Source organism: Phalangium opilio, unplaced genomic scaffold (genome assembly GCF_054372755.1).
Source record: "Phalangium opilio isolate 3A_F unplaced genomic scaffold, DU_Popi_V2 ptg000019l_1, whole genome shotgun sequence".
NCBI classification, from domain to species: domain Eukaryota; kingdom Metazoa; phylum Arthropoda; class Arachnida; order Opiliones; family Phalangiidae; genus Phalangium; species Phalangium opilio.
Window position 1 is genome coordinate 7112723 of NW_028324152.1, and position 22882 is coordinate 7135604.

General features: G+C 46.6%; 5 non-coding genes across 5 annotated transcripts; all 5 read right to left on the minus strand.

The window, feature by feature from the left end:
* Nucleotides 1–224: 224 nt before the first annotated feature.
* On the minus strand, nucleotides 225–297 carry TRNAD-GUC (transfer RNA aspartic acid (anticodon GUC)). The gene has a single exon. It is a non-coding gene; the product is annotated as a tRNA-Asp (tRNA).
* Nucleotides 298–9311: 9014 nt separating this feature from the next.
* Nucleotides 9312–9384, minus strand: TRNAK-CUU (transfer RNA lysine (anticodon CUU)). The gene has a single exon. It is a non-coding gene; the product is annotated as a tRNA-Lys (tRNA).
* Nucleotides 9385–12396: 3012 nt separating this feature from the next.
* Nucleotides 12397–12469, minus strand: TRNAN-AUU (transfer RNA asparagine (anticodon AUU)). The gene has a single exon. It is a non-coding gene; the product is annotated as a tRNA-Asn (tRNA).
* A 1102-nt stretch (nucleotides 12470–13571) lies between these two features.
* TRNAN-AUU (transfer RNA asparagine (anticodon AUU)) lies at nucleotides 13572–13644 on the minus strand. The gene has a single exon. It is a non-coding gene; the product is annotated as a tRNA-Asn (tRNA).
* Nucleotides 13645–16068: 2424 nt separating this feature from the next.
* Nucleotides 16069–16141, minus strand: TRNAN-AUU (transfer RNA asparagine (anticodon AUU)). Its single transcript has one exon. It is a non-coding gene; the product is annotated as a tRNA-Asn (tRNA).
* Nucleotides 16142–22882: the final 6741 nt, after the last annotated feature.

The window sequence follows — 22882 nt, forward strand, 5'->3', positions numbered from 1 at the left end:
AGCCCAAAAATTAAATGCTCGTCAGGTATTGTGGAAAAACTCTCACATTTTACGTTACATCTGAGACGTCACAACACCGCTCCCGGGTGGGCTCGAACCACCAACCTTTCGGTTAACAGCTGAACGCGCTGACCATTGCGCCACTGAAGCCCAAAAATTAAATTTTCGTCAGCTATTGAGGTAAAACTTTGACTTTTTACTTCACATCCGAGACCTCACAACACCGCTCCCGCATGGGATCGAACCACCAACCTTTCGATTGACAGCCGAACGCGCTAACCATTGAGCCACGGAAGCTCAGAAATTAAATGGTTGTCAGGTATTGTGGAAAAACTCTGACATTTTACGTTACATCTGAGACATCACAACACCGCTCCCGGATGGGCTAGAACCTCCAACCTATAGGTTAACAGCCGAACGCGCTAACCATTGAGCCACGGAAGCCCAGAAATTAAATGGTTGTCAGGTATTGTTGAAAAGTTACGACTTTTCAAGCTACATCTGAGACCCCACAAAACCTCTCTCGTTTGGGCTCGAACCACCAACCTTTCGGTTAACAGCTGAACGCGCTGACCATTGCGCCACTGAAGCCCAAAAATTAAATTTTCGTCAGGTATTGAGGTAAAACTTTGACTTTTTACTTCACATCTGAGGCCTCAAAACACCGCTACCGGATGGGCTCGAACCACCAACCTTTCGGTTAACAGCCGAACGCGCTAACCATTGCGCCACGGACGCCCAAAAAAAATGGTCGTCAGGTATTGCGGAAAAACTTTGGCTATTTACGTTACATTTGAGATCCAAAAACACCGCTCCCGGGTGGGCTCGAACCACCAAGCTATTGGTTAACAGCCGAACGCGCTAACCATTGAGCCACGAATGATCAGAAAATAAATGGTTATCACGTATTATGGAAAAAGTTTGACTTTTCACGCTTCATCTGAGACCTCACAACACCTCTCCCGGGTGGGCTCGAATACCAACCTTTCGATTAACAGCTGAACGCGCTAACCATTGCGCCACGGAAGCCCAAAAATTAAATGCTCGTCAGGTATTGTGGAAAAACTCTGACATTTTACGTTACATCTGAGACGTCACAACACCGCTCCCGGGAGGGCTCGAACCACCAACCTTTCGGTTAACAGCTGAACGCGCTGACCATTGCGCCACTGAAGCCCAAAAATTAAATTTTCGTCAGGTATTGAGGTAAAACCTTGTCTTTTTACTTCACATCTGAGACCTCACAACACCGCTCCCGGATGGGCTCGAACCACCAACCTTTCGGTTAACAGCCGAACGCGCTAACCTTTCGCCACGGACGCCCAAAAATGAAATGGTAGTCAGGTATTGTGGAAAAACTTTGGCTATTTACGTTACATTTGAGATCCAAAAACACCGCTCCCGGGTGGGCTCGAACCACCAACCTATTGGTTAACAGCCGAACGCGCTAACCATTGAGCCACGGAAGATCAGAAATTAAATGGTTGTCACGTATTGTGGAAAAGTTTTGACTTTTAACGCTACATCTGAGACCCCACAACACCTCTTCCGGGTGGGCTCGAACCACCAACCTTTCGATTAAGTGCTCGACGCCCTAATTATTGCGCCACGGAAGGCCAAAAATTAAATGTTCGTCAGGTATTGTGGAAAAACTCTGACATTTTACGTAACATCTGAGACGTCACAACACCGCTCCCGGATGGGCTCGAACCACCAACCTTTCGGTTAACAGCCGAACGCGCTAGCCATTGCGCCACGGACGCCCAAAAATTAAATGGTTTACAGGTTTTGTTGAAAAGTTACGACTTTTCACGCTACATCTGAGACCCCACAAAACCTCTCTTTTGGGCTCGAACCACCAACCTTTCGGTTAACAGCTGAACGCGCTAACCATTGCGCCACGGAAGCCCAAAAATTAAATGGTCGTCAGGTATTGTGGAAAAACTTTGGCTATTTACGTTACATTTGAGATCCAAAAACACCGCTCCCGGGTGGGCTCGAACCACCAAGCTATTGGTTAACAGCCGAACGCGCTAACCATTGAGCCACGAAAGATCAGAAAATAAATGGTTATAACGTATTATGGAAAAAGTTTGACTTTTCACGCTACATATGAGACCTCACAACACCTCTCCCGGGTGGGCTCGAACCACCAACCTTTCGATTAACAGCTGAACGCGCTAACCATTGCGCCACGGAAGCCCAAAAAATAAATGCTCGTCAGGTATTGAGGTAAAACTCTGACATTTTACGTTACATCTGAGACATCACAACACCGCTCCCGGATGGGCTAGAACCACCAACCTATTGGTTAACAGCCGAAAGCGCTAACCATTGAGCCACGGAAGCTCAGAAATTAAATGGTTGTCAGGTATTGTTGAAAAGTTACGACTTTTCACGCTACATCTGAGACCCCACAAAACCTCTCTCGTTTGGGCTCGAACCACCAACCTTTCGGTTAACAGCTGAACGCGCTGACCATTGCGCCACTGAAGCCCAAAAATTAAATGTTCGTCAGGTATTGTGGAAAAACTCTGACATTTTACGTTACATCTGAGACGTCACAACACTTCTCCCGGATGGGCTCGAACCACCAACCTATTGGTTAATAGCCGAACGCGCTAACCATTGCGCCACTGAAGCCCAAAAATTAAATTTTCGTCAGGTATTGAGGTAAAACTCTGACATTTTACGTTACATCTGAGACGTCACAACACTTCTCCCGGATAGGCTCGAACCACCAACCAATTGGTTAACAGCCGAACGCGCTAACCATTGAGCCACAGAAGCTCAGAAATTAAATGGTTGTTAGGTTTTGTGGATAAGTGTGACATTATGCTTTGTATTATTAGTAGGCCAGTTTATGAACAGCCCCATATTAGCTTAATGTCTATTATTTATCTAATCTCTCGTGTATAAAAAGGCCCCCTCTCTGTGTTAAAAATTCAGTCTATCTCGGATCTCGATCATATATAAATCATTGTAAATAAAACCATAGTTTTAAAGTATCAACTCCTGTGTAGTCGTACAAACACACAACATGGTGTCAGAAGTTCGTTAATGTGGTATTTAGTCGCGCGATATCACGGTTAGCTTTAATTCGTTAATCAGTAATCGACTAGATTTGCGGTCTACCTCGACACGGAAAATGCAGAACGCCGCAGCCTTTCAAGTGCAACCGCCTTGCCAATTCAACTTTTCGAATTCCAATGAGAGGCCCCGATGGAGGAGGAGGTTCGAGAGATTCAGATCCGCGTCCGGTCTTAGTTCCAAGACAGGAGAGGAACAAGTCAACGCGTTAATATACATGATGGGCGACAAAGCTGATGACGTATTCTTGTCATTTACGTTTGCCACCGATGCAGAGAAGTCTGACTTCAATGTCGTTATGAATAAATTCGAAGGACATTTCATTCTCCGGAGGAACGTTATCTACGAGCGAGCAACCTTCAACTCACGAGTTCAGCAAGATGGCGAACCGGTAGAAGAGTTTATCACCGCGTGTCGAGCCCAGATTGAGAAATGTGCCTACGGAACTCTCCAAGACGAATTGCTGAGAGACCGAATAGTAGTCGGGGTGCGAGACAAAGCCCTGTCGGAAAAAATGCAATTAGACGGAAACCTTACACTGGAGAAACCGATCTCAACCGCCCGCCATGCCGAAGAAGTTCGCCGACAACAACAAGAATTAAACGCAGGAAGTTATAAAAACGGAACTCCGGCTGTTGTCGAAAAGCTTGGCTCTCGAAACACCTCTCAGACGAAGGAGAACAGGCGACCAAGAGCAACTCATCCTTCAAGACCAATTCAACGCGATCACAAGGTTACTTCAGATACCTGCAAGAAATGCGGAATGTTCGAGAAACACAATCGAGAGCGATGCCCAGCATATAGAGCAGTTTGCAGGAAGTGTAAGAAGATTGGCCGCTACGAGCGTGTGTGTCAAAGGTTAACCACCAACTACAATCGTGAGGTCACATCGCAAATGATCTCTGTGGATGATGATGACTCAACGCCAATGGATACGTTCTTGGGAAAAGTCAGCAGCGACGAGATACAAGATCGTTGGATGGTAAACATTAGGATTAATGCAAAACAAGTTCAATTCAAGATAGATACCGGCGCGGACGTTTGCGTATTACCAGACTCGCTGTACAAGGCGAAATTTCAAGACTTAGCACTGAATAAATCTGACCGACGTCTGTTTGGACCAGGGAAGACCTTGATTAACTGCAAAGGTTTCATTGAAGCCTACCTGTCAAGTAGAGATACCACCATCCATGACAAGGTCTATGTCATCGACCAATTGCAAGTTCCACTTCTAAGCCTCAGAGCAAGTGAAGACCTGAAAATAGTTCAAAGAATCGATGAGCTGCAACTCACGGAGACGAGTATAAGACCAAAGGACCATTATCCTCAACTATTTACCGGCTTAGGACGAGTCAAACGAAGCTACAAACTGAAGCTGAAACCGAACGCAGTACCGTATGCAGTGACGACTCCACGTCGAGTTGCGATTCCTTTGATGTCACAAGTCGAAGCTGAATTGAAACGAATGGTGGACTTGGGAGTAATCCGGAGAGTCGAGGACCCCACAGACTGGTGCGCTCCCATGGTGGTCGTGAGAAAGGATTCTGGCGAATTAAGGATATGCGTGGATTATACGCAACTGAATAACTACGTACAACGTGAACGGTACCAGATACCGGCTGTAGACCATACGCTTGGACGACTGGCTGGAGCCGAGATCTTCTCAAAACTTGATTGTAATTCCGGTTATTGGCAGATACCGCTACATCCGGACTCCATATTACTTACGACTTTCATGACGCCATTTGGAAGATATTGCTGCAATTGCCTGCCCTTTGGTTTAACATCTGCATCCGAGCACTACCAAAGCCAAATGTCTTCGTATATTGAAGGCGTCAAGAACACAGTTTGTCATCAGGACGACATTCTAGTATGGGGCAAGGACATGGCCGAACATGATGAAAACCTAAAGGAAGTTCTCGAAAGATTGAAAGACCAAGGAGTCACGCTCAATGAAAGGAAATGCCTCTTTGGAGCCAAAATTCAAATTCAAATTCAAAATGTTTATTTTTTACTTATCATTACATATACAGTTTGCTACGGGGCTAAGTCACATTGTGACTTGTAAGCCCCGTGCCTATCTGCTTAATTTAATACAACAATTTAATTTAAAATATAGATTTAACAATGGTGTATTATAATAATTAGTGTTAAAGATTCATGAAAAAAGAATTAATGAATTTATGTTATATCCACTTAAAATTGAACAGTGGCGTGGTATATTATAAAAAATTTAACAAAAGGATCAAGTTTTTGGGGCACGTAATAGACAGTGCCGGGATCAGTCCAGACGAGGAGAAGGTTCGAGCCATAGTCGAGATGAAATCACCATCTGATGTCGCAGAGCTACGTCGTCTATTAGGAATGGTAAATTATCTTGGAAAGTTCATTCCCCGAATGGCCGAGCAGCTTAAACCACTAAGTAGTCTATTGAGCACCAAGAACAGCTGGATTTGGGGCCCAAGTCAAGAAATGGCCTTCAAATACCTCAAGACGACACTCACAAGCAAGCCTGTTTTGGGTATCTTCGATCCAAGGAAGCCAACAGTAGTATCCGCCGATGCGTCAAGCTATGGGATTGGAGCAATACTTCGACAAGAACAAGCCAATGGAACTTACAAAGTCATTGCCTATGCCTCGAAGACGTTATCCTCGACAGAACAACGCTATGCGCAGATCGAGAACGAGGCGTATGCATTAACGTGGGCATGCCAGCGATTTGAGGATTTCATAACGGGTATAACAATAAAGCTAGAAACTGATCATCAGCCCCTTGTTTCCATATTGCATTCGAAACAACTGGACGATTTATCTCCGAGACTGCAAAGGCTACGTTTACGCATGATGCGATACTCGTACAAGGTCTCCTACGTGCCTGGAAAATCCTTAGTTGCCGCTGATACATTGTCTAGAGCTCCGTTGATAGACGTTGACGACAACGAGCTACAACAAGAAATTTCTGCTCACGTACAGTTAGTAATGATGAACCTACCCACTACAGATCCAAAGCTTGCGGAAATTCTTCATAAACAACAGGAAGATGCTACATGCAGAACATTACAACGTTACCTCGAACATGGATGGCCGGAGAAAAAACGCGTACACAGTAGTTGTAATGACTACTTCAGCTACAGGCATGAAATCACCATCCAAGACGGAATCATCATGAAAGGCAGCAGACTGCTCATTCCAAGTTCCATGCGTCCAGAAATAATGGATCGAATTCATCAAGGTCACATGGGAATCGTCAAATGTCGAGAAAGAGCCAAACAATCCGTCTGGTGGCCTGGAATTTCACGGGAAATCGAAGATAAGGTGAAAAGATGCGAACGATGTCTCAAAGAATCAGTCAACTTTCATGAGCCCTTAAAACCAACAAGCTTACCCGAACGACCATGGCAAGCAGTTGCCATAGATATGCTACATCATGGGGGAAAATGGTACCTGGTCATGATGGACTACTACTCAAAATATCTGGAATTGGCTCGAATGAAAGATCAAACTACAAAAACTGTCATCGAGATCATCGAAGATATATTTGCACGACACGGAATTCCAGAGGTGGTCCGCAGCGATAATGGCACTAATTTATCAGCGACAAGAACCTTGGAATTCATCGCATTCTCCAAGAAATATGGATTTCGATCTATCACGAGCAGCCCAAGATATCCTCAAAGTAATGGGTTCGCAGAAGCAGCAGTAAAGACAGCGAAATCCATTTTAAAGAAATCTGACAACATCCCTTTGGCACTGTTGGCGTACCGATCTACACCGACGTCCAATGGTTTCAGTCCAGCACAAATGCTTATGAGTCGCCATCTCCGAACAACGCTCCCATTACCGTCAAACATGCTTGTCCCGACGATCTTATCAGCAGAACGTATCAAAGAAACATCACTAACGCAGAAAAAAACTCAGAAACGAAATTACGACCAACGCCATAGAGTCAGAGAGCTACACAAATTAGATCTTGGGAAAAGGGTATGGATAACCGATTTACGCAAAGAAGGAACCGTTTTCGAGAAAGCAGAGGAGCCCCGATCATATATAATCGAGACGTCTAAAGGAAGGATTCGAAGAAACCGGTTCCATCTAGTTCCCCTACCGGACAGTCATCAAAATCACGGAATCAAGTCTTTCACTCCGGAATCGAGTATTGGCCCAGAGGACGTCATAGATCCACCAAACATCATTGATCGAGAGGAACCTGTCTCTGAGCCAGCCCACGACAATCATCCATGCAATGCTGAAAACCTTCAAGATACCGACCGAGAGAACTTGCGAGCTGATCCATCTGAGTCCAATACCACGAGGTCACCGGAAAGTACGAATAAGAGAAAGACAAGAAGCAAATTGCCAAAAGACGACAAAGGGACAGTAACACGATCCGGAAGAATCTCAAAGCCATCGACTAAGTTAAATTTATAAAACGCATTCTTATTTGTATAAAAAAAGGGGATGTGACATTATGCTTTATATTATTAGTAGGCCAGTTTATGAACAGCCCCATATTAGCTTAATGTCTATTATTTATCTAATCTCTCGTGTATAAAAAGGCCCCCTCTCTGTGTTAAAAATTCAGTCTACCTCGGACCTCGATCATGTATAAATCATTGTAAATAAAACCATAGTTTTAAAGTATCAACTCCTGTGTAGTCGTACAAACACACAACAATAAGTTATGACTTTTTACGTTACATCTGAGACCCTACAACACCTCTCCCAGGTGGGCTCGAACCACCATCCTTTCGGTTAACAGCCGAACGCGCTAACCATTGCGCCAAGGAAGCCCAAAAATTAAATGGTAGTCAGGTATTGTGGAAAAACTTTGGCTTTCTACGTTACATTTGAGATCCCACAACACCGCTCCCGGGTGGGCTCGAACCACCAACCTTTCGATTAACAGCTGGACGCGCTAATTATTGCGCCACGGAAGCCCAAAAATTAAATGTTCGTCAGGTATTGTGGAAAAACTCTGACATTTTACGTAACATCTGAGACGTCACAACACCGCTCCCGGATGGGCTCGAACCACCAACCTTTCGGTTAACAGCCGAACGCGCTAACCATTGCGCCATGGACGCCCAAAAAAAAATGGTCGTCAGGTATTGTGGAAAAACTTTGGCTTTTTACGTTAAATTAGAGATCCCACAACACCGCTCCCGGGTGGGCTGGAACCACCAACCTTTCGGTTAACAGCCGAACGCGCTAACCATTGCGCAACGGAAGCCCAAATATTAAATGGTCGTCAGGTATTGAGGTAAAACTTTGTCTTTTTACTTCACATCTGAGACCTCACAACACCGCTCCCGGCTGGGCTCGAACCACCACCTTTCGGTTAACAGCCGAACGCGCTAACCATTGCGCCACGGACGCCCAAAAATTAAATGGTCGTCAGGTATTGTGGAAAAACTTTGGCTATTTACGTTACATTTGAGATCCCAAAACACCGCTCCCGGATGGGCTCGAACCACCAACCTTTCGATTAACAGCCGAACGCGCTAACATTGAGCCAGGGAAGCCCAAAAATTAAATGTTCGTCAGGACAATAAATAAAAATGTACCTCAATTTTTAATAACATTTTAAAAATCGACGTTTCACGGCCAAAGAAGCATATTTTGAGTATTTCTACACTATTTTCAAATGTAACCACTGAAACCATTATTTTTATACTTTTTGCTTTAATTCAAGCAATTTAACGATATTCATTCAAAAAACTGTTAAAATTCAATTTTCAATAAGAAATCGTATTCACGGATTTTGTGTCTTGAAGAAGAAAAACCTGCGATTTTTTCGGTACTTTTTTGAATGCATTTTTTTCTGGAGAAATTTTTGACCGAATTCAGCTTAATTCAATATAAAACACTCATTAAAAGTCATTTCATCTCGATTGAACAATAAATAAAAATGTACCTCGATTTTTAATAACATTTTCAAAATCGACGTAACTCGGCCTCAGATATGGCCGTTGCCGAGAGTGCTAGTTAAAAATTCGAATTTAAATTAAGTGAGACAAATTAACCTTCATCTTTATAACCTTGACTTTTTACGTCACATCTGAGACCTCACAACACCGCTCCGGGATGGGGTCGAACCACCAACCTATTGGTTAACAGCCGAACGCGCTAACCATTGAGCCACGGAAGCTCAGAAATTAAATGGTTGTCAGGTATTGTGGAAAACCTTGACTTTTTACGTCACATCTGAGACCTCACAACACCGCTCCCGGATGGGCTCGAACCACCAACCTATTGGTTAAGAGCCGAACGTGCTAACCATTGCGCCACGGAAGCCCAAAAATTAAATGGTCGTCAGGTATTGTGGAAAAACTTTGGCTTTCTACGTTACATTTGAGATCACACAACACCGCTTCCGGGTGGGCTCGAACCACCAACCTATTGGTTAACAGCCGAAGGCGCTAACCATTGCGCCAAGGAAGCCCAAAATTTAAATGCTCGTCAGGTATTGTGTAAAAACCTTGACTTTTTACGTCACATCTGAGACCTCACAACACCGCTCCCGGATGGGCTCGAACCACCAACCTATTGCTTAACAGCCGAACGCGCTAACCATTGCGCCACGGAAGCCCAAAAGCTAAATGCTCGTCAGGTATTGTGCAAAAGCTTGACTTTTTACGTCACATCTGAGACCTCACAACACCGCTCCCGGATGGGCTCGAACCACCAACCTATTGGTTAACAGCCGAACGCGCTAACCATTGCGCCACGGAAGCCCAAAAGTTAAATACTCGTCAGGTATTGTGTAAAAACCTTGACTTCTTACGTCACATCTGAGACCTCACAACACCGCTCCCGGATGGGCTCGAACCACCAACCTATTGGTTAACCGCCGAACGCGCTAACCATTGCGCCACGGAAGCCCAAAAGTTAAATGCTCGTCAGGTATTGTGTAAAAACCTTGACTTTTTACGTCACATCTGAGACCTCACAACACCGCTCCCGGATGGGCTCGAACCACCAACCTATTGGTTAACAGCCGAACGCGCTAACCATTGCGCCACGGAAGCCCAAAAGTTAATTGCTCGTCAGGTATTATGTAAAAACCTTGACTTTTTACGTCACATCTGAGACCTCACAACACCGCTCCCGCATGGGGTCGAACGACCAACCTATTGGTTAACAGCCGAACGCGCTAACCATTGCGCCACGGAAGCCCAAAAATTAAATGGTCGTCATTTATTGTGCAAAAACTTTGGCTTTCTACGTTACATTTCAGATCCCTCAACACCGCTCTCGGGTGGGCTCGAACCACCAACCTATTGGTTAACAGCCGAACGCGCTAACCATTGCGCCACGGAAGCCCAAAAGTTAAATGCTCGTCAGGTATTGTGTAAAAACCTTGACTTTTTACGTCACATCTGAGACCTCACAACACCGCTCCCGGATGGGCTCGAACCACCAACCTATTGGTTAACAGCCGAAAGCGCTAACCATTGCGCCACGGAAGCCCAAAAGTTAAATGATCGTTAGGTATTGTGTAAAAACCTTGACTTTTTACGTCACATCTGAGACCTCACAACACCGCTCCCGGATGGGCTCGAACCACCAACCTATTGGTTAACAGCCGAACGCGCTAACCATTGCGCCACGGAAGCCCAAAAGTTAAATGCTCGTCAGGTATTATGTAAAAACCTTGACTTTTTACGTCACATCTGAGACCTCACAACACCGCTCCCGGATGGGGTCGAACCACCAACCTATTGGTTAACAGCCGAACGCGCTAACCATTGAGCCACCGAAGCTCAGAAATTAAATGGTTGTCAGCTATTGTGGAAAAACTTTAGCTTTCTACGTTACATTTGAGACCCCACAACACCTTTCCCGGGTGGGCTCGAACCACCCACCTTTCGATTAACAGCTGAACGCGCTAACCATAGCGCCACGGGAGCCCAAAAATTAAATGCTCGTCAGGTATTGTGGAAAACCTTGACTTTTTACGTCACATCTGAGACCTCACAACACGGCTCCCGGATGGGCTCGAACCACCAACCTATTGTTTAACAGCCGAACGCGCTAACCATTGCGCCACGGAAGCCCAAAAATTAAATGGTCGTCATTTATTGTGCTAAAACTTTGGCTTTCTACGTTACATTTCAGATCCCACAACACCGCTCCCGGGTGGGCTCGAACCACCAACCTATTGGTTAACAGCCGAACGCGCTAACCATTGAGCCACGGAAGCTCCGAAATTAAATGGTTGTCAGGTATTGTGGAAAACCTTGACTTTTTACGTCACATCTGAGACCTCACAACACGGCTCCCGAATGGGCTCGAACCACCAACCTATTGGTTAACAGCCGAACGCGCTAACCATTGCGCCACGGAAGCCCAAAAGCTAAATGCTCGTCAGGTATTGTGCAAAAAACTTGACTTTTTACGTCACATCTGAGACCTCACAACACGGCTCCCGGATGGGGTCGAACCACCAACCTATTGGTTAACAGCCGAACGCGCTAACCATTGCGCCACGGAAGCCCAAAAATTAAATGGTTGTCATTTATTGTGCAAAAACTTTGGCTTTCTACGTTACATTTGAGATCCCACAACACCGCTCCCGGGTGGGCTCGAACCACCAACCTATTGGTTAACAGCCGAACGCGCTAACCATTGAGCCACGGAAGCTCAGAAATTAAATGGTTGTCAGGTATTGTGGAAAAACTTTGGCTTTCTACGTTACATTTGAGATCACACAACACCGCTCCCGGGTGGGCTCGAACCACCAACCTATTGGTTAACAGCCGAACGCGCTAACCATTGCGCCACGGAAGCCCAAAAGCTAAATGCTCGTCAGGTATTGTGCAAAAAACTTGACTTTTTACGTCACATCTGAGACCTCACAACACCGCTCCCGGATGGGCTCGAACCACCAACCTATTGGTTAACAGCCGAACGCGCTAACCATTGCGCCACGGAAGCCCAAAAGTTAAATGCTCGTCAGGTATTGTGTAAAAACCTTGACTTTTTACGTCACATCTGAGACCTCACAACACCGCTCCCGGATGGGCTCGAACCACCAACCTATTGGTTAACAGCCGAACGCGCTAACCATTGAGCCACGGAAGCTCAGATAATTAAATTGTTGTCAGGTATTGTGGAAAAACTTTGGCTTTCTACGTTACATTTGAGACCCCACAACACCTCTCCCGTGTGGGCTCGAACCACCAACCTTTCGATTAACAGCTGAACGCGGTAACCATTGTGCCACGGAAGCCCAAAAATTAAATGCTCGTCAGGTATTGTGTAAAAACCTTGACTTTTTACGTCACATCTGAGACCTCACAACACCGCTCCCGGATGGGCTCGAACCACCAACCTATTGGTTAATAGCCGAACGCGCTAACCATTGAGCCACGGAAGCTCAGAAATTAAATGGTTGTCAGCTATTGTGGAAAAACTTTAGCTTTCTACGTTACATTTGAGACCCCACAACACCTTTCCCGGGTGGGCTCGAACCACCAACCTTTCGATTAACAGCTGAACGCGCTAACCATAGCGCCACGGGAGCCCAAAAATTAAATGCTCGTCAGGTATTGTGTAAAAACCTTGACTTTTAACGTCACATCTGAGACCTCACAACACCGCTCCCGGATGGGCTTGAACCACCAACCTATTGGTTAACAGCCGAACGCGCTAACCATTGCGCCACGGAAGCCCAAAAGTTAAATGCTCGTCAGGTATTATGTAAAAACCTTGACTTTTTACGTCACATCTGAGACCTCACAACACCGCTCCCGGATGGGGTCGAACCACCAACCTATTGGTTAACAGCCGAACGCGCTAACCATTGCGCCACGGAAGCCCAAAAATTAAATGGTCGTCATTTATTGTGCAAAAACTTTGGCTTTCTACGTTACATTTCAGATCCCACAACACCGCTCCCGGGTGGGCTCGAACCACCAACCTATTGGTTAACAGCCGAACGCGCTAACCATTGAGCCACGGAAGCTCCGAAATTAAATGGTTGTCAGGTATTGTGGAAAACCTTGACTTTTTACGTCACATCTGAGACCTCACAACACGGCTCCCGGATAGACTCGAACCACCGACCTATTGGTTAACAGCCGAACGTGCTAACCATTGCGCCACGGAAGCCCAAAAATTAAATGGTCGTCAAGTATTGTGGAAAAACTTTGGCTTTCTACGTTACATTTGAGATCACACAACACCGCTCCCGTATGGGCTCGAACCACCAACCTATTGGTTAACAGCCGAACGCGCTAACCATTGAGCCACGGAAGCTCAGAAATTAAACGGTTGTCAGCTATTGTGGAAAAACTTTAGCTTTCTACGTTACATTTGAGACCCCACAACACCTTTCCCGGGTGGGCTCGAACCACCAACCTTTCGATTAACAGCTGAACGCGCTAACCATAGCGCCACGGGAGCCCAAAAATTAAATGCTCGTCAGGTATTGTGTAAAAACCTTGACTTTTTACGTCACATCTGAGACCTCACAACACCGCTCCCGGATGGGCTCGAACCACCAACCTATTGGTTAATAGCCGAACGCGCTAACCATTGAGCCACGGAAGCTCAGAAATTAAATGGTTGTCAGCTATTGTGGAAAAACTTTAGCTTTCTACGTTACATTTGAGACCCCACAACACCTTTCCCGGGTGGGCTCGAACCACCAACCTTTCGATTAACAGCTGAACGCGCTAACCATAGCGCCACGGGAGCCCAAAAATTAAATGCTCGTCAGGTATTGTGTAAAAACCTTGACTTTTAACGTCACATCTGAGACCTCACAACACCGCTCCCGGATGGGCTTGAACCACCAACCTATTGGTTAACAGCCGAACGCGCTAACCATTGCGCCACGGAAGCCCAAAAGTTAAATGCTCGTCAGGTATTATGTAAAATCCTTGACTTTTTACGTCACATCTGAGACCTCACAACACCGCTCCCGGATGGGGTCGAACCACCAACCTATTGGTTAACAGCCGAACGCGCTAACCATTGCGCCACGGAAGCCCAAAAATTAAATGGTCGTCATTTATTGTGCAAAAACTTTGGCTTTCTACGTTACATTTCAGATCCCACAACACCGCTCCCGGGTGGGCTCGAACCACCAACCTATTGGTTAACAGCCGAACGCGCTAACCATTGAGCCACGGAAGCTCCGAAATTAAATGGTTGTCAGGTATTGTGGAAAACCTTGACTTTTTACGTCACATCTGAGACCTCACAACACGGCTCCCGGATAGACTCGAACCACCGACCTATTGGTTAACAGCCGAACGTGCTAACCATTGCGCCACGGAAGCCCAAAAATTAAATGGTCGTCAAGTATTGTGGAAAAACTTTGGCTTTCTACGTTACATTTGAGATCACACAACACCGCTCCCGGATGGGCTCGAACCACCAACCTATTGGTTAACAGCCGAACGCGCTAACCATTGAGCCACGGAAGCTCAGAAATTAAATGGTTGTCAGCTATTGTGGAAAAACTTTAGCTTTCTACGTTACATTTGAGACAACACAACACCTTTCCCGGGTGGGCTCGAACCACCAACCTTTCGATTAACAGCTGAACGCGCTAACCATAACGCCACGGGAGCCCAAAAATTAAATGCTCGTCAGGTATTGTGTAAAAACCTTGACTTTTAACGTCACATCTGAGACCTCACAACACCGCTCCCGGATGGGCTCGAACCACCAACCTATTGGTTAACAGCCGAACGCGCTAACCATTGCGCCACGGAAGCCCAAAAGTTAAATGCTCGTCAGGTATTATGTAAAAACCTTGACTTTTTACGCCACATCTGAGACCTCACAACACCGCTCCCGGATGGGGTCGAACCACCAACCTATTGGTTAACAGCCGAACGCGCTAACCATTGAGCCACGGAAGCTCAGAAATTAAATGGTTGTCAGCTATTGTGGAAAAACTTTAGCTTTCTACGTTACATTTGAGACCCCACAACACCTTTCCCGGGTGGGCTCGAACCACGAACCTTTCAATTAACAGCTGAACGCGCTAACCATAGCGCCACGGGAGCCCAAAAATTAAATGCTCGTCAGGTATTGTGTAAAAACCTTGACTTTTAACGTCACATCTGAGACCTCACAACACCGCTCCCGGATGGGCTTGAACCACCAACCTATTGGTTAACAGCCGAACGCGCTAACCATTGCGCCACGGAAGCCCAAAAGTTAAATGCTCGTCAGGTATTATGTAAAAACCTTGACTTTTTACGTCACATCTGAGACCTCACAACACCGCTCCCGGATGGGGTCGAACCACCAACCTATTGGTTAACAGCCGAACGCGCTAACCATTGCGCCACGGAAGCCCAAAAATTAAATGGTCGTCATTTATTGTGCAAAAACTTTGGCTTTCTACGTTACATTTCAGATCCCACAACACCGCTCCCGGGTGGGCTCGAACCACCAACCTATTGGTTAACAGCCGAACGCGCTAACCATTGAGCCACGGAAGCTCCGAAATTAAATGGTTGTCAGGTATTGTGGAAAACCTTGACTTTTTACGTCACATCTGAGACCTCACAACACGGCTCCCGGATAGACTCGAACCACCGACCTATTGGTTAACAGCCGAACGTGCTAACCATTGCGCCACGGAAGCCCAAAAATTAAATGGTCGTCAAGTATTGTGGAAAAACTTTGGCTTTCTACGTTACATTTGAGATCACACAACACCGCTCCCGGATGGGCTCGAACCACCAACCTATTGGTTAACAGCCGAACGCGCTAACCATTGAGCCACGGAAGCTCAGAAATTAAATGGTTGTCAGCTATTGTGGAAAAACTTTAGCTTTCTACGTTACATTTGAGACCCCACAACACCTTTCCCGGGTGGGCTCGAACCACCAACCTTTCGATTAACAGCTGAACGCGCTAACCATAGCGCCACGGGAGCCCAAAAATTAAATGCTCGTCAGGTATTGTGTAAAAACCTTGACTTTTTACGTCACATCTGAGACCTCACAACACCGCTCCCGGATGGGCTCGAACCACCAACCTATTGGTTAATAGCCGAACGCGCTAACCATTGAGCCACGGAAGCTCAGAAATTAAATGGTTGTCAGCTATTGTGGAAAAACTTTAGCTTTCTACGTTACATTTGAGACCCCACAACACCTTTCCCGGGTGGGCTCGAACCACCAACCTTTCGATTAACAGCTGAACGCGCTAACCATAGCGCCACGGGAGCCCAAAAATTAAATGCTCGTCAGGTATTGTGTAAAAACCTTGACTTTTAACGTCACATCTGAGACCTCACAACACCGCTCCCGGATGGGCTTGAACCACCAACCTATTGGTTAACAGCCGAACGCGCTAACCATTGCGCCACGGAAGCCCAAAAGTTAAATGCTCGTCAGGTATTATGTAAAAACCTTGACTTTTTACGTCACATCTGAGACCTCACAACACCGCTCCCGGATGGGGTCGAACCACCAACCTATTGGTTAACAGCCGAACGCGCTAACCATTGCGCCACGGAAGCCCAAAAATTAAATGGTCGTCATTTATTGTGCAAAAACTTTGGCTTTCTACGTTACATTTCAGATCCCACAACACCGCTCCCGGGTGGGCTCGAACCACCAACCTATTGGTTAACAGCCGAACGCGCTAACCATTGAGCCACGGAAGCTCCGAAATTAAATGGTTGTCAGGTATTGTGGAAAACCTTGACTTTTTACGTCACATCTGAGACCTCACAACACGGCTCCCGGATAGACTCGAACCACCGACCTATTGGTTAACAGCCGAACGTGCTAACCATTGCGCCACGGAAGCCCAAAAATTAAATGGTCGTCAAGTATTGTGGAAAAACTTTGGCTTTCTACGTTACATTTGAGATCACACAACACCGCTCCCGGATGGGCTCGAACCACCAACCTATTGGTTAACAGCCGAACGCGCTAACCATTGAGCCACGGAAGCTCAGAAATTAAATGGTTGTCAGCTATTGTGGAAAAACTTTAGCTTTCTACGTTACATTTGAGACCCCACAACACCTTTCCCGGGTGGGCTCGAACCACCAACCTTTCGATTAACAGCTGAACGCGCTAACCATAACGCCACGGGAGCCCAAAAATTAAATGCTCGTCAGGTATTGTGTAAAAACCTTGACTTTTAACGTCACATCTGAGACCTCACAACACCGCTCCCGGATGGGCTCGAACCACCAACCTATTGGTTAACAGCCGAACGCGCTAACCATTGCGCCACGGAAGCCCAAAAGTTAAATGCTCGTCAGGTATTATGTAAAAACCTTGACTTTTTACGCCACATCTGAGACCTCACAACACCGCTCCCGGATGGGGTCGAACCACCAACCTATTGGTTAACAGCCGAACGCGCTAACCATTGAGCCACGGAAGCTCAGAAATTAAATGGTTGTCAGCTATTGTGGAAAAACTTTAGCTTTCTACGTTACATTTGAGACCCCACAACACCTTTCCCGGGTGGGCTCGAACCACGAACCTTTCGATTAACAGCTGAACGCGCTAACCATAGCGCCACGGGAGCCCAAAAATTAAATGCTCGTCAGGTATTGTGTAAAAACCTTGACTTTTAACGTCACATCTGAGACCTCACAACACCGCTCCCGGATGGGCTTGAACCACCAACCTATTGGTTAACAGCCGAACGCGCTAACCATTGCGCCACGGAAGCCCAAAAGTTAAATGCTCGTCAGGTATTATGTAAAAACCTTGACTTTTTACGTCACATCTGAGACCTCACAACACCGCTCCCGGATGAGGTCGAACCACCAACCTATTGGTTAACAGCCGAACGCGCTAACCATTGCGCCACGGAAGCCCAAAAATTAAATGGTCGTCATTTATTGTGCAAAAACTTTGGCTTTCTACGTTACATTTCAGATCCCACAACACCGCTCCCGGGTGGGCTCGAACCACCAACCTATTGGTTAACAGCCGAACGCGCTAACCATTGAGCCACGGAAGCTCCGAAATTAAATGGTTGTCAGGTATTGTGGAAAACCTTGACTTTTTACGTCACATCTGAGACCTCACAACACGGCTCCCGGATGGGCTCGAACCACCAACCTATTGGTTAACAGCCGAACGTGCTAACCATTGCGCCACGGAAGCCCAAAAATTAAATGGTCGTCAAGTATTGTGGAAAAACTTTGGCTTTCTACGTTACATTTGAGATCACACAACACCGCTCCAGGATGGGCTCGAACCACCAACCTATTGGTTAACAGCCGAACGCGCTAACCATTGAGCCACGGAAGCTCAGAAATTAAATGGTTGTCAGCTATTGTGGAAAAACTTTAGCTTTCTACGTTACATTTGAGACCCCACAACACCTTTCCCGGGTGGGCTCGAACCACCAACCTTTCGATTAACAGCTGAACGCGCTAACCATAACGCCACGGGAGCCCAAAAATTAAATGCTCGTCAGGTATTGTGTAAAAACCTTGACTTTTAACGTCACATCTGAGACCTCACAACACCGCTCCCGGATGGGCTCGAACCACCAACCTATTGGTTAACAGCCGAACGCGCTAACCATTGCGCCACGGAAGCCCAAAAGTTAAATGCTCGTCAGGTATTATGTAAAAACCTTGACTTTTTACGCCACATCTGAGACCTCACAACACCGCTCCCGGATGGGGTCGAACCACCAACCTATTGGTTAACAGCCGAACGCGCTAACCATTGAGCCACGGAAGCTTAGAAATTAAATGGTTGTCAGCTATTGTGGAAAAACTTTAGCTTTCTACGTTACATTTGAGACCCCACAACACCTTTCCCGGGTGGGCTCGAACCACCAACCTTTCGATTAACAGCTGAACGCGCTAACCATAACGCCACGGGAGCCCAAAAATTAAATGCTCGTCAGGTATTGTGTAAAAACCTTGACTTTTAACGTCACATCTGAGACCTCACAACACCGCTCCCGGATGGGCTCGAACCACCAACCTATTGGTTAACAGCCGAACGCGCTAACCATTGCGCCAAGGAAGCCCAAAAGTTAAAGGCTCGTCAGGTATTATGTAAAAACCTTGACTTTTTACGCCACATCTGAGACCTCACAACACCGCTCCCGGATGGGGTCGAACCACCAACCTATTGGTTAACAGCCGAACGCGCTAACCATTGCGCCACGGAAGCCCAAACATTAAATGGTCGTCATTTATTGTGCAAAAACTTTGGCTTTATACGTTACATTTGAGATCACACAACACCGCTCCCGGATGGGCGAACCACCAACCTATTGGTTAACAGCCGAACGCGCTAACCATTGAGCCACGGAAGCTCAGAAATTAAATGGTTGTCAGCTATTGTGGAAAAACTTTAGCTTTCTACGTTACATTTGAGACCCCACAACACCTTTCCCGGGTGGGCTCGAACCACCAACCTTTCGATTAACAGCTGAACGTGCTAACCATTGCGCCACGGGAGCCCAAAAATTAAATGCGCGTCAGGTATTGTGTAAAAACCTTGACTTTTTACGTCACATCTGAGACCTCACAACACCGCTCCCGGATGGGCTCGAACCACCAACCTATTGGTTAACAGCCGAACGCGCTAAACATAGCGCCACGGAAGCCCAAAAGTTAAATGCTCGTCAGGTATTGTGTAAAAACCTTGACTTTTTACGTCACATCTGAGACCTCACAACACCGCTCCCGGATGGGCTCGAACCACCAACCTATTGGTTAACAGCCGAACGCGCTAACCATTGCGCCACGGAAGCCCAAAAGTTAAATGCTCGTCAGGTATTGTGTAAAAACCTTGACTTTTTACGTCAAATCTGAGACCTCAAAACACCGCTCCCGGATGGGGTCGAACCACCTACCTATTGGCTAACAGCCGAACGCGCTAACCATTGCGCCACGGAAGCCCAAAAATTAAATGGTCGTCATTTATTGTGCAAAAACTTGGGCTTTCTACGTTACATTTGAGATCCCACAACACCGCTCCCGGGTGGGCTCGAACCACCAACCTATTGGTTAACAGCCGAACGCGCTAACCATTGAGCCACGGAAGCTCAGAAATTAAATGGTTGTCAGGTATTGTGGAAAAACTTTGGCTTTCTACGTTACATTTGAGATCACACAACACCGCTCCCGGGTGGGCTCGAACCACCAACCTATTGGTTAACAGCCGAACGCGCTAACCATTGCGCCACGGAAGCCCAAAAGCTAAATGCTCGTCAGGTATTGTGCAAAAAACTTGACTTTTTACGTCACATCTGAGACCTCACAACACCGCTCCCGGATGGGCTCGAACCACCAACCTATTGGTTAACAGCCGAACGCGCTAACCATTGCGCCACGGAAGCCCAAAAGTTAAATGCTCGTCAGGTATTGTGTAAAAACCTTGACTTTTTACGTCACATCTGAGACCTCACAACACCGCTCCCGGATGGGCTCGAACCACCAACCTATTGGTTAACAGCCGAACGCGCTAACCATTGAGCCACGGAAGCTCAGAAATTAAATTGTTGTCAGGTATTGTGGAAAAACTTTGGCTTTCTACGTTACATTTGAGACCCCACAACACCTCTCCCGGGTGGGCTCGAACCACCAACCTTTCGATTAACAGCTGAACGCGGTAACCATTGTGCCACGGAAGCCCAAAAATTAAATGCTCGTCAGGTATTGTGTAAAAACCTTGACTTTTTACGTCACATCTGAGACCTCACAACACCGCTCCCGGATGGGCTCGAACCACCAACCTATTGGTTAACAGCCGAACGCGCTAACCATTGCGCCACGGAAGCCCAAAAGTTAAATGCTCGTCAGGTATTGTGCAAAAACTTTGGCTTTCTACGTTACATTTCAGATCCCTCAACACCGCTCTCGGGTGGGCTCGAACCACCAACCTATTGGTTAACAGCCGAACGCGCTAACCATTGCGCCACGGAAGCCCAAAAGTTAAATGCTCGTCAGGTATTGTGTAAAAACCTTGACTTTTTACGTCACATCTGAGACCTCACAACACCGCTCCCGGATGGGCTCGAACCACCAACCTATTGGTTAACAGCCGAACGCGCTAACCATTGCCCCACGGAAGCCCAAAAGTTAAATGATCGTTAGGTATTGTGTAAAAACCTTGACTTTTTACGTCACATCTGAGACCTCACAACACCGCTCCCGGATGGGCTCGAACCACCAACCTATTGGTTAACAGCCGAACGCGCTAACCAATGCGCCACGGAAGCCCAAAAGTTAAATGCTCGTCAGGTATTATGTAAAAACCTTGACTTTTTACGTCACATCTGAGACCTCACAACACCGCTCCCGGATGGGGTCGAACCACCAACCTATTGGTTAACAGCCGAACGCGCTAACCATTGCGCCACGGAAGCCCAAAAATTAAATGGTCGTCATTTATTGTGCAAAAACTTTGGCTTTCTACGTTACATTTCAGATCCCACAACACCGCTCCCGGGTGGGCTCGAACCACCAACCTATTGGTTAACAGCCGAACGCGCTAACCATTGAGCCACGGAAGCTCCGAAATTAAATGGTTGTCAGGTATTGTGGAAAACCTTGACTTTTTACGTCACATCTGAGACCTCACAACACGGCTCCCGGATGGGCTCGAACCACCAACCTATTGGTTAACAGCCGAACGTGCTAACCATTGCGCCACGGAAGCCCAAAAATTAAATGGTCGTCAGGTATTATGTAAAAACCTTGACTTTTTACGTCACATCTGAGACCTCACAACACCGCTCCCGGATGGGCTCGAACCACCAACCTATTGGTTAACAGCCGAACGCGCTAACCAATGCGCCACGGAAGCCCAAAAGTTAAATGCTCGTCAGGTATTATGTAAAAACCTTGACTTTTTACGTCACATCTGAGACCTCACAACACCGCTCCCGGATGGGGTCGAACCACCAACCTATTGGTTAACAGCCGAACGCGCTAACCATTGCGCCACGGAAGCCCAAAAATTAAATGGTCGTCATTTATTGTGCAAAAACTTTGGCTTTCTACGTTACATTTCAGATCCCACAACACCGCTCCTGGGTGGGCTCGAACCACCAACCTATTGGTTAACAGCCGAACGCGCTAACCATTGAGCCACGGAAGCTCCGAAATTAAATGGTTGTCAGGTATTGTGGAAAACCTTGACTTTTTACGTCACATCTGAGACCTCACAACACGGCTCCCGGATGGGCTCGAACCACCAACCTATTGGTTAACAGCCGAACGTGCTAACCATTGCGCCACGGAAGCCCAAAAATTAAATGGTCGTCAGGTATTGTGGAAAAACTTTGGCTTTCTACGTTACATTTGAGACCACACAACACCGCTCCCGGATGGGCTCGAACCACCAACCTATTGGTTAACAGCCGAACGCGCTAACCATTGAGCCACGGAAGCTCAGAAATTAAATGGTTGTCAGGTATTGTGGAAAAACTTTGGCTTTCTACGTTACATTTGAGATCACACAACACCGCTCCCGGGTGGGCTCGAACCACCAACCTATTGGTTAACAGCCGAACGCGCTAACCATTGCGCCACGGAAGCCCAAAAGCTAAATGCTCGTCAGGTATTGTGCAAAAAACTTGACTTTTTACGTCACATCTGAGACCTCACAACACCGCTCCCGGATGGGCTCGAACCACCAACCTATTGGTTAACAGCCGAACGCGCTAACCATTGCGCCACGGAAGCCCAAAAGTTAAATGCTCGTCAGGTATTGTGTAAAAACCTTGACTTTTTACGTCACATCTGAGACCTCACAACACCGCTCCCGGATGGGCTCGAACCACCAACCTATTGGTTAACAGCCGAACGCGCTAACCA